Below are 13,046 nucleotides of genomic sequence, written 5' to 3'. Positions count from 1 at the left end.
AGTGATGTATGTGGTCCGTGCCAGAGCCAAGTTCTCCAGTTTAAAGCCAAACATGATACTGCGGAGCGCAGCAGAGCGGGAGCGGGAGGGGGGGAGGGGAAGAAACAGAGAGAGGGAAAAGGAGGAGAAGGCTTCTGAAACATTTATATTTACTCTGAAATGCAGAAATAGAAAAAGTAAGAAAAGGGAAGGAAAAGAGTGGAGAGAGAAGATGAAAGATATATTTAAGAAGACTGGTGCACAGTTGTAGGGAAACAGAGTATCCCAAGAGACAGCAGAAAGAGAGAGAGAGAGAGAGAGAGAGAGAGCGAGAGAGAGGGAGAGATGGGGGTTTTAAGTTGAGAAAAGGGAAGAAGAAAAGAAGAAGGGATTTAGCAAAGAATGATGAGAGAGCACGATAAGAAGTCACATGGAAGGAAAGAAGGAAAATGACAGATCAGAGATGACAGAGAGCATCTGGAAGAAAAAAAGGAGTCGGAAGAAAGGAGGAGTTGAGAGTATATCACAATCAGAAAAGGATTTATTGCCAAGTAAGTAGCACTGATGAGGCATTTGCCTTGGTTGTTGGTGCCTACAAAAACATATTAAACATTCATATGAAATAAACAAACAACAAATAGAGAGACAAATAACACATACTATTTAACATCAAGAAAGAAAGAGGCTGTATGGATTATTAGTGCAGGATGTGAGTGTGTGGAGGAGGCGGCACATGAAGAGAAAGAGTTAGAGATACAGATTAGAAACTAATAATGACAAGTGCTGAAAGTGCTGGAGAGAGAGCGGGAGAAAGAAAGAGCAGATAGAAGGAGTGTTGAGAGCTGGGAAATCAAGAGAGAAAGCAAGGAAAGGTGGCAGAAACAGTGAGGAAGGAGGAGGTGAAGAGAAGGAACAAAGGCTAAGGTACATCACATTTACAATCATTTTGCTGAGGATTTTGTTAGTTTTCTTGCCTGTACTGAAATGTACATGTTCTTATTTATCTTTTATTTATTATTATTTGTTTTAACATGTTCAAAATAAACTAATTAAACTAAACCAAATAAAAAAAAAAAAAAGACGCTGACCAAAGGCAAAGAGCAGGCTGTCAGAGTGGGAAGCGCTGAAAGAGGAGGAGAGAAACAAAAAAAGAGGGAGTGGAGAGGAAGCTGAGAGAGGGAGAGAGAGAGAGAGAGAGAGAGAGAGAGAGAGAGAGAAGAGGAGAATAGAGGCAGATCAGGAAAACAAAGAGAGTGACAGAGAAGGGGAGAGGAGGAGAGCTGAGAGGGAAGAGAGGAGGGGAACTTAAATTCGCCGCTGTGTTCCCCAGTCTCGCTGACGTCGTTTTGAAACTCTGCTGCTGCAAGACTGAACGCTATCAGGACCGAGCAGGCGGCTGCCAAACCCACTGACACACACACACACACACACACACACACACACACACACACACACGCACACATACACACCCATGGATATGACTCGTCTGCTGAGGCAGTTTGGTGTGGTGGACTCGGAGTGACAGTTGGGAATAACCGGTTCTTCATCCAGTCAGGTAAGTTTAATACGCTTCTACCACTCGTGATGGATCATGTGGAGTTTAGTGTTTCTAAAAAAGTTTTAAATTAAGAATGTAAGTGAAGGTGCTTTAAGGTGTCTTTGGTAGGAAGGGTCCCTGTTGTGGGGGTTTGAACCTGCGTCCTTTTAGTTAATTTGTACATCAGCTCAAAAAGTGTATCAGCATCATCACATTTTTGCACAGACTTTCTCTTATTGGTTGTGCCGCTGGAAAACACGAGGGCTGTTGTCTATAACGTCTGTTTAAAGCACCTGAGAAGATTGTTGATGTAAATATAAAAAAAAAGAAGTCATTTTTAATATGTAGATACAATAACTCAAAGGAGCTTTCTCTGCCTATGGTAGCTTTGAAATCAAACTGAAAGGTTTGTCGTTTGAGTGGTTGTCATGACATTATGGAGCAAACTAACAGCTGGCTAGTAGATGTTGTGTGTTTGAGGAGCAGCGGAGTGTGGATAAATGCAGTCGGAGTTTTTAGACGCAAGGTGAGCACCAGTCTGCTCAGCGGATGAAAAGTCCCACGGGGGCAGGGATGCTGCTTCTCCAGGTTTCTCAGAGTCTGTCTGTTGCAGTATCCCCATCAGTGGTGGAATGTTACTAAGTACATTTACTCAAGTACTGTACTTAAGTACAAATGTTGAGGTACTTGTACTTTACTTGAGTCAGGCCACTTTCTATTTCTACTCCGCTACATTTCAGAGAGAAATATTGTACTTTTAACTCCACTACATTCATCTGACAGCTTTAGTTACTACTGTAGTTACTTTACAAATTAAGATTTTTGCACACAAAACACATGTAGTTTCTAAAATATGATATTTTATTGTAAATTAAACTACCCAACAATATAACAGCCTACAAGTACAGCAGAATTGATTAGACCATTAAACACTTAAGTTGATTAAAAGAACTGTTTGGTTCGTTTCCAGTTTCTAAAATTTGAGGGGTTTTCTGCATTGAGTACGTACTTTAAATACATTTTCCTGACGATACTTACATACTTTTACTTAAGTAGAATTTTCAATGCAGTATTTATTACTTCTTTCACCACTGATTACCATCATATCTGTTCTGATCTGCTGTTTTTGCGGAGTAACATGAGTTTTTTTTTGTTACTTTGCAGGGTTGTTACAGTTTACTTTCAGATCTTCAGTTCCCCTCCAAAGCAAAACAGCAGAAACATGATTCTGCTTGTAGAAACGTTGGCTGATCTTCAGTTTTGTTGCGTCTTCAGCTTTTCATTCATTCCTACCTACTCTCTGTTTTCAACACTTCTACTTACATGCACTGCAATCCCCTGATCCCTCTAGGCCCAACGTTTACGAACAACTGGTCAGTAATCAGATTTCTCCCCCCGTCCCTGAGCATATTTTCAACCCAAGGCTGGCAGCTTTTCAGCTGCAGAAACTGACTTTTATACGTATTTGGTTTCAGTTTCATACTTTGGATGTCATTCCGATGAAAAGGGCAAACCACTTTAAGTTTTTTCATGTTTGCTTTTATCCCACTACAATGCTGTCAGGGATTCCCTTTCTCTGTCCAAATTCTTTTATCCTACAATATCTTAAATATATGTTTAAAACGTTTTGTGTTTCTGCAGCGTAAGTCTACAGTAGCAAACCCTCTTCTCTTCTGATTTTTGCCTGCAAACCTCTCTTGTCCCTCTCTCCTCCCCCCCCCCTCCCACCCCCACCCCCACCCCATCGTTGGATGGAGGTTTTGCTCTTAGAGCCAGATGAGCGTCAGTTTCTCATGAACCCCCCGAGTGAGTGCAACTCAAACTGACGAGCTGCCAGAGCAAACATCAACACAACAAGCCGGGTCAGGATCTGCTGCTCGCTCACCCTTCTCTCTCCCCCTTCCTACCCCCCCCCCCCCCCCACCACTAACCTTTCATTCTGTTTCTCACTTTTCACTCCCACCATCTACCTTTTAGTTGGTGTTTTTAGTTTTTAGTTCAGAGTGCTGCTGCAGTTCAAGTTCCCTGAGTTCATGGTTCTGTCAACTTCAATTTGTACTCTTGCAGTGTGTGTGTGTGTGTGTGTGTGTGTGTGTGTGTGTGTGTCCTGGCAGTAGTAGGGGGTCTGACTGATTAGATGGAGTCAGTAGGAGGTCACTGGTTCAATTGTGGTTGCATTAAATGCTAACACTGGTCAGGGTGTGTGTGTGTGTGTGTGTGTGTGTGTGTGTGTGTGTGTGTGTGTGTGTGTGTGTGTGTGTGTGTGTCGTCTAAATCTGGTCCACACTCGCTGGTTTCACTGTAAGTGGCTCAGACGTCTTAACAATGGTTTCATTAGCGGTGAGGATGCCGACGCATCACAAACGAACGCGATCATTACCAGATTAATAGAGTTTGTCTTTGTGGTCTAATGAAGCGTGCGGTGCAGATGTATAGTATTGTGTTCATGGTTGTATTGCTGCTGTGATACACATTAACTGGTGTGTGTATACCATTTGGTTGTTAGTCACATCATCTATTTGTCACTTTTATTTCATCTATCTATAAATTGCAGGAACGTCTGTCTGTCTGTCTGTCTGTCTGTCTCTCTGTGTGTGTGTTATGCGCATATCTCTGGAACCGTTAGTCTGATGGATTTCAAACTTGACAGGTGTCTTGTGACGGGCACGAGTAAGTGCAGTGCCAAGTTTGACTTTGTTTGGATTAGAAATGCAAAATTGTTAAATATATATCGTTAAAAGAAGCACACATTGGCTTTTGCCCTAGCCGCTGGCCACTCCCCCTCTCACACTGCACACTGAGTGAGCTCAGTGGAGTCAGCGGAGCTTTGGCAGCTAAAATGTGAAATACACCTCATCGCGTGTTGTGTAGAATAAGGTTCTTCAGATTATTCCTTCACAGCGCTGTGCAATGCGAGAAAATCTCAGAGCTGAACCTGGCAGACACAGCACTTGTCATCAGACTCACCCCAGGGTTAATTAAGTCTACTGCTAACTAATAACATTACCGTCGCCAAAATACCCGCGCGAATCAAATCCATATTTCACTGTTAACTGTTAAGCCACTAAACCTGTATGGAAATTAACACCTCTGCCGAAATGTTAAATTCGTTAACAATCATACGACACGAGAGAGAGAAAACTCTCACTCTCTCTCTCTCTCTCTCTCTCTCTCTCTCTGCACACGCACACAGTCCGGTTCTGGTGGTTGATTAATGCAGATGTGTGCTGTTTAGCTCTCATAACGGGCCGGGTGGGTAGCGCACTGCCATGAGTCCATGAGGCTAAAGTCTGATTACTCCACATTTTCTTTTTTTAAAGATTATTTTTTTGGCTTTTCCACCTTTATTCAACAGGACAGCTAGGTGAGAAAGGGGGGGGGGGGAGACATGCAGGAAATCATCACAGGTTGGAGTCGAACCCTGGACCACTGCATCAAGGTATAAACCTCTAATTATATGTGCACCTGCTCTACCCACTGAGCCACATTACTCCACATTGTCATTGTGATATTTTGTGATTACATTCTGAATCTGCAACGTTCTCTGTCAGGTAAATCTATAAGTTAGTAGTAGGCTATACAGGGGAGTTGCATATGAAGTGGTTTGGGGTCCTTCTTTAAGTAATTTTTGGGTACAATTTGGTTTTGATGAATTCTACAAGCAGCAATACCACAGGCCAAGTAATCTGCCCGTTCCAAACAGGAACATTTTCAACGGGCACTGCCCTAGTTGTATATCATTTTTGTGCTTTGGAAACACGTGAAATGCCATGTCAAATTTACAACAAGTCCTCCAAACCATATGATGATAAATTACGGACCCTAGCGGTGGAAGAAAATACGACCCACAGGAGTGTTTTCTGTCCTCATATCTAAACCGGAGGACTCGGTTTTAAACACGTTAACGTTGTAAAATAGTCTCAGTTTAGTTTGCTTTAGGAATAACACAACTTAGTTAAAGGGGTAATAGGATGCAAAACCAATTTAACCTTGTCATAGTTGAATAACGACAGTTCGATGGGTAAATAGGACATACATAGAAGCTCAAAATCCCATTGATACCCCTATCCTCTGCAAATCTCACATTTTGAAACTGCCGCTGAAAACAGGCGAATCTCAACAAAGCTAGATGATGACGTCATGATCTCAACTCCTAGTAGTCTTTGTCACGCCCCAACATTTGCATAGGCTACACCACTGACCTGAGGTCAGCTTAGTCTTCTGAATCTAGCTAGGTCATGCAGATCTCCAGAGGTCCGCTATTTAATTACTAAATTCACTTCTGAGACTTTTTTATGCGAGAAATCAACTATGTAGAGGTCAAATATGGGCCGTTTTACGAAAATTGATGGCTAATTGCAAATTTTGTCCGACTGTGTGTCGGGAGTTCAGCGGCCGGTGCTGCCTGTGTTGCTGCCTCGCCGCCCGGCCTGCCTTCCTTCACAGACCCCGGCCTGCTGGGTGGTAGATGGAGCTCCGTCACGGCTGGCAGCCCACGGTACTCCATACCCGCGCAAAGTCACCGTTTTTTGGGTTAATGGACTACCAAACGCCGCTGCCCTGACAGAGCTCCAGGGCCTGCAGCTCCCCTCTTCCTGCTAAATGGCCGCTGTGTGTGAGTGAGAGCGCAGTCAGCGAGCTTGTTGCAATCTCTTACCGCAGGTTCCAGTTAATCTTATAATGTGTGTAATTATAATATGTTGAGTTGTTTAAACAAACGATCGTGGAAATAAACGCCTCTTGTCCACGAGTCTCATTGATAAAGCCTGCGGCTGGATGGAGCTCTATCAATGAGAGCTAGCTAGCCTCCTCTTAGACCTCTGAAACGAAACCCCTAATGTTCACAAAAATGCATTAAATTGATATCGGACACCATAGTTAGCTTTATAAGACCTTGGGGTAGATGTTCTATAAGTGGCATGACGAAATTCAAACTGTAAATATACGAAAATGATGCCGAAAGTGTAGCAACGATCTTTCCCATAGGTTTAAATGGGACACATAGCTAGCCTAGCAAGCAGCTCCTCCTAAGGAGACCCCTAATGTTCACAAAAATGCATTAAATTGAAATCGGACACCATAGTTAGCTTTATAAGACCTTGGGGTAGAGGTTCTATAAATGACGTGACGAAATTCAAACTGTAAATATACGAAAGTTATGCCGGCAGCTGGCAGCCAGCCAGCTCCGGAGCTCCGCGGAGCCCCGAGCCCCGGTAGTCCAGTAACCGAGAAACGGTGACTTTCACTGGGTATGGAGTTTGCCGCTTTCTCGTCAGACTGTGTGGAGCTCCTAAAGTCCGACACGTCTTACCAAATTTGCAATTAGCCATCAATTTTCGTAAAACGGCACATATTGAAAGTCTAAAAGTCTAAAAGTCTCAGAAGTGAATTTAATAACGAAAACAATGTATAACTTTGCAGTGTCTGAAATATGAGACCTGCTGTCTTGTCTCCAATGTGTTTCTATGGGGTTCGCTCAAACCAATCAGCGCACAGCTCATCTAAATATTCATGAGCATACCATATTTGGAAGAAAAGCTCTTGTTCCAAATAGAGTCATATTCACAGGGTAGTTAAGGGCCTAATAAAATAGCATTTGAGCAATATTCAGCCAAACCAATGTTACATACCCTATTAGGAGACCTTAAGGAATAGTGTGAAATACCCCATAAAATCATTCTATCACCCCTTTAAGTTTAGAAAAAGGTCATAATTTGGGTTGAAGTCAGTACATTTGTTAAATTACTTTAAATCTGATTATGCACGTGTCGCAGAATGTGATGTACTACCGTTTGTTCAGTAATGCCAAAAAGACTCGACGTTTACTTTTATTTTCAAACGGGACATAAACCCCGGTCTCCTGGGTGAAAGTCCTGTGTTTTTTTTGACCCATCCACCGCCCAAACCTGCCTCCTAACGTGGAATGTGGCGCTCTTATACTTCGTCACCTTACTTCCTGCTCTGCTACCGTATAATTACTACAGCCGCTAGAGGGCACCAACACTATAAGCGTAAATATGTGTCGTGATTGCTGCTTAAACAAATGACTTATGGGTTTTTTTTTCAGGGAGGATGGTCTCTAAATGTAACTGAATTGTATTTAAGCTATAGTACGAAGTTTCTGTCGCCCCCATGAGGAATTCTAAGTAATGATAACAACACTGCATCCACATGATACAAGCCTTCCGTGGTCGCACACCACCCCCACACCTCCTCCACACAGTTGCTAGTAGCCAAGGAGGACAAGGAGGATTAAAAAAACAGGATGGACTCTTCAGAAGAGGTCGTTATCTTGTAGTTTTTATGCCCTCTTTGTCTCCAAAGCTGAACGCTGCTGTTGTTCTTTCTCTGCGGTGACGTAAAACCTATCACTCGAACTTCTGCGCTCGAAACTCGCCAGACTACACCATTTTGTAAACATAGCCAGCTGAATTTTGTTGTGCTGAAAGGCAATGGCTTGAATGTAACGGACACCCATTAATATAAAATAGTTACGCACTTTAGCTTTAAGCTCAACTGGAGGAGGCAGGGATGGAAAAACTGGTTGCCCCCAACCCACACCGAACTTTTTCAAAACAGAATGTATAAATTGTTTAACGCTGGTAGAAAACTGAGTTTAGCAAAAAAAAAATGTTTAAATGAGATAGTTGACACAGTCTGAGTGTGTGTTTTAAAGAAAGATTTGACAGGTGTAAAGGGATGCAGCACATTTACATAAATAAATCACAAGCAATTCATTTAGACACATTAGGATAATCAGTGTAAACAAGCCCTGCTGAAAAGACTCTCTGCTGTATTTATCAATGTGACCAGAATATCTGCTGAATGACTTTACAACAGGACCAAAGAAATCAGGGACAGGAAAACCAAATCTGACATGTTAATTCTGTTCAGTAAAAAGTGATACATGCTTTGATTTAAGACTTTCTTCCATTCTTTGACACAGACAGAAAGCTACATACGTTTGATAGTCCTCTTAATTTGGAGGAACAGAAGCATTAAGGCCATTATTGTGGCGATCGGGAACATGACTTTGAGTGTGGTAAACTAAACACAAGACTACAACTGGTGGTACAGTGGGAATATTTTCGACCGAAGAAATATTAAAGTAGTAAAGGGTGTCTTTTGTGGTCCGGGTGATGTGACCCTTTAAACTTAAGTGTAATATATGTGAAGGTCCAGTGTTAAGATGATCAATAATATATCTACATGATCAAAATAAATTGATTGATGATTAAAATCTTCTCACTGGTGTGTTTATTTAAAGGCCAAGACTACAATCTGAAAGGGAATTGTCTCTGTGTGTGTCTGTGTTGAATATATGTGTGTGTGTGTGTGTGTGTGTGTGTGTGTGTGTGTGTGTGTGTGTGTAGTTAGGAAAACAGCTGTTGGATGAATCATCATTTCTTAAAGAGGTGTGATACTTGCACTAATCTGAGGTGGCTGCCGTGTGTGTGTGTGTGTGTGTGTGTGTGTGTGTGTGTGTGTGTGTTTGTATCTGTGTTCAGTGCATGTTTTTGCATTGTGTGAGTGTCGCTCAATGGTGTTTTAAGCCCCCCAATGTCTCCTTCCAGGCAGCGCTGCGACCGTTGACTTCAAGGCACCTAACCCTAAACTTAACCATAGCCTAATTCTAGTGCCTTCCAGGCAGCGCTGCCTGGAAGGAGACGTTGTGGGCTTAAAACACCGATACACGTGTGTGTCTGTGTGTGTGTAGATTTACAGCCTCAGTGATTTATAGCAACAAGCTCATCCTGCCAACATAGCAGCTCTATTCCCTGATGCCTTCAACTGCATTTATTATCCACAAACACACACACACACCTGTGCTGCTTCCAATTATTCACATGACATCATCTGACAACCACTTTACCCACACACACACACACACACACACACACACACACACACACACACACACACACACACACACACACACACACACACACACACACACACCTTACCTTGCCCCACGCTTTGAGCTCTCTGGAGAAATGATGAAGTGAGAGAAAAATCCACTCCTGCTGCTCCACATGACAACTTTCTGAAACTTATAGAAGACAGAATCATTTTATTTCTGGCAGCAGAAAGCATCATAAAGCTGTTCATTTGCTAACTAATAATATCAAGTGTCAATAGAGGAAAAGTAATCCAGCAGCACAGGTGTGATTGCAGAGCTGTACTGAGACTGATAAACTGCAGCCACATGTTCAACTCTTTCCAGAAACATTTCTGGAGGCGATAGAGTTTGACTACTGTTTTATCTCTTGGAAAACTGTTGTGGCTGGTTAGAGGTTCGTCACCTGTGATTATAAACTGGAAGAGTGACAATGAAGGAGGCTACCAATCAAAGTTTATGTGCTCAGCACATTCCACGGATTATTTAGTCAAAATATGGTGTTGGTGTATCTGCCTCACTCAGTTTTTATTGACATTTTTTTTTCCAGAATGTGAACATGTTTGGATTTGTTGATCTCTGCTGCGAGCTGCGCATGTGGTTGCATATCAAGAACCTGCTGAGAATCCATTAGGAGACATACTTTTTCCAATTATCTATTGTTTTATCATTCCTCCTGAGACACATTTTTAGTGGTAAATATTAGAAACCTGGCTCTGTCTACATAATGTAGTCACCTATGTGGTACACTGTTAAGCTTAAATGATTAAAGCATTATTTTTAATATCAGTTATTATTAAAGTGCTCATATTATGCTCATTTTCAGGTTCATAATTGTATTTAGAGGTTATATCAGAATAGGTTTACATGTTTTAATTTTCAAAAAACACCATATTGTTGTTGTATTGCACATTGCTGCAGCTCCTCTTTTCACCCTGTGTGTTGAGCTCTCTGTTTTAGCTACAGAGTGAGACATCTCACTTCTGTTCCATCTTTGTTGGGAGTCGCACATGTGCAGTACCTAGGTAAGGACTACTAGCCAGTCAGAAGTAAAGTATGAGGGTGTGCCATGCTAGCAGCTAGGTGAGCATTATAACGTGTGTTACAAAGTGACGCACGTTCGTCACGAAAATAAAGGCTGGACTACAATAGAGCTGTTTGGAGTTGCAGTTTGTGAACAGTGTTTTCTGTTGGAGATGGTAAGTCCCTTTGGGGTGGACTTTGGGCTTTTTCACTTTGTAAACCTATAACATGCGCAAAAAAGATAAATAACACAATAACGGAAAGGGAAAAAGCCAAAAAGCACAATATGAGCACTTTAAGAAGTCCATCTCAAATAACAAAAATATAAAACAGCAAATGTTTAAGTTGTGATGCATGACAAGATAGAAAATAAAGGTGTTTTTTAAATTGACCTTTTTAAAGAGGGTTTTTGCTTTCAGGCCAGGGCTCGTTTTAACTGTTAAGCACCAGAAATGTTTTCATCTTCCATTCATAACGAAAGCCTCTGGACATCCTCGTCCTCACCCCTGTATGATGGGAGTCAAACAGACATATCTGAGGTGTGGAGGTGTGTTTGAAAATCTTTTTTTTTCTTCATTTTTGAGCCGGAGATGTGGCTTTTATTCTAAAGGATTAGGGTCAAAGGTTTCATCATCAAGCTTGCATTGTTTGTCTGGTTACATCAAAGTTGTAAAATAATATCAACTATGGTCAGCTCTTATTTTGAAAGGAGGTGTGATGTTATATTGGCCTATAAAATAAAGTTCCAGAATTCAATTAGTAATGCAATTAAAATTGGATTCAAAATCTGAATCTATAAAAATCTAAACAATAGGCCTATCTAACCCTAATCTCGCATTGCCAGCTCTATCTCCACAGCACTGTGGAGTAAGGTCTGGCTACACCACACATACATTCTGGGATAGGAGAAAAAAAACACTCTCGGTTGTTTGCATTTCTTTAAACCAATCACAATCGTCTTGAGCAGCGCTAAGCTCTGGACGCAGCGACAGTGGCTCTGCAGAATAGTCTTGGGAAGGAACTTGTTTTGGTGGAACATTTGCACATCGCAAGCGAAAACACCACATACAATATTAAATGAAGTTAACTGTTCACACAATACAGTAACGTGAGCTATTTAATTTTGCTGGATACATGGTTAAACCTCATTTGCTCTTACCAGTGTATCTCCGCGTGTACTTCGTCCACAGCAATCCCACCAATCGGTCCCAAAACGTCCCAGTTAGAGAAGATATATGGATAGATCTTTACTGTCAGTGCACATATTTACACAACAAAACTTAGCTGGAGCAATCCAGTTTGCAGAATTAAAATATAATATATATACAGTACACACACCTCACTCATGACCACATACACATTACTCATACTATAAATACTCATCAAACATATACATATTACCCATAGTATAAATAAATACTTAAATATAAAAACAGAATGTAGGGAACAGTGAATAGAAAAGTTATTGCACAGACATGAAGGAAAAATGCCGTAAACATATTCTTTCTAAACACATGTTTTAGCTGCATCATATGGTGTGTGTTAAATAATTGATAACCACTACCAACTCCTTCAGTCTGAAGTGGGGAAAAAGGTGAATTTCCACATAATCTGTTCTTTCTGCATTCAAGATGCCTTTAGCTACAGGAGTGTGTGAAACTGAAACACAAACAGAGGTTGTCTCTTCTTCCACAGTAACTGTCCTCTCAGGAAACTTCAGCTGGTGACCCAAAGAGGTCAAAAACTGATTGTGTCCAAAGATTTTGGCACTGTAGATTTGCTTTGAGTGTAAAAAGTTAAAACAGTCCTTCACATCCGAGAACAAATATTCTCAATAGTCAAACAAACTCAATTCCTGTTGCTCACTTTAGGGTATGTCATCAGGGGAAGGTCAGGGCTGGCGTCCAGTGTTTGGGTCATAATTTCTATAAAGAATGTCCTGTTTTTATGTACTGACAAAAACAAACCATTCAGAGATTGAGCAATACAGATATTTAGATTCAGGAATGATCACAGACAAAGAGGAGGAGGTAAGAGTTTGAATGGTAACTAATGTTGTTGACATTTTGGGAAATACGTTTGTTTGCTTTCTTGTCGAGAGTTAGATGAGAAGATTGATATCACTCTTTGGACATGAGTGGGGTTGTCACTATCTGATGTGAGTCGAGTGCAGATCTGAGTCACGCATGCTCAGATTTAAACGGTTTACAGCATAACGTGTCATACCTGATGTTAGTCGAGTCAGATCGGCTCTGGTCGCGTGTAGATGTGAGTTGCGCATGCTCAGATTTAAACGCTTTACGGCATAATGTGTCATACTGAAATTTGTGAAATCCATAAAATAAACTTTTCTCTTTACATACAATAACAGAAGAAGGAAATCATTTCAAAAACGTTTTAGCTATCTATGATTGCTAACGTTAGCTCAAAACGCCATTCAAGTGACAGCCTTTGTTGTGTTTGATTGCTAACTTGTAGCCAGCAGTCATTTGAAAAACGTTTTAGCTATATATGAGTTTGATTGCTGACGTTAGCTCAAAACGCCATTAGCATCTTGTGGGCTACTTGTCGCAAAGTGACGCATGCGTAAATCATATCTGCACTCGACTC

General features: G+C 41.3%; 1 protein-coding gene across 2 annotated transcripts in view; it reads left to right on the top strand.

Moving 5' to 3' along the window:
* The first annotated feature begins 1,229 nt into the window (after positions 1–1,229).
* Positions 1,230–13,046, top strand: part of ripor3 (RIPOR family member 3) — a 76,369-nt gene continuing 64,552 nt past the window's right edge. For both annotated transcript variants that reach the window (XM_036001975.1, XM_031277178.2), the window contains exon 1: positions 1,230–1,534. The gene's annotated coding sequence lies outside the window, so the exon portion shown is untranslated. The remainder of the gene's footprint in view (positions 1,535–13,046) is intronic.

This window comes from Sander lucioperca, chromosome 6, assembly GCF_008315115.2.
Source record: "Sander lucioperca isolate FBNREF2018 chromosome 6, SLUC_FBN_1.2, whole genome shotgun sequence".
NCBI lineage: Eukaryota > Metazoa > Chordata > Actinopteri > Perciformes > Percidae > Sander > Sander lucioperca.
Note: the sequence above shows the minus strand (reverse complement) of the source record. Positions and strands in the feature narration are given on the sequence as shown.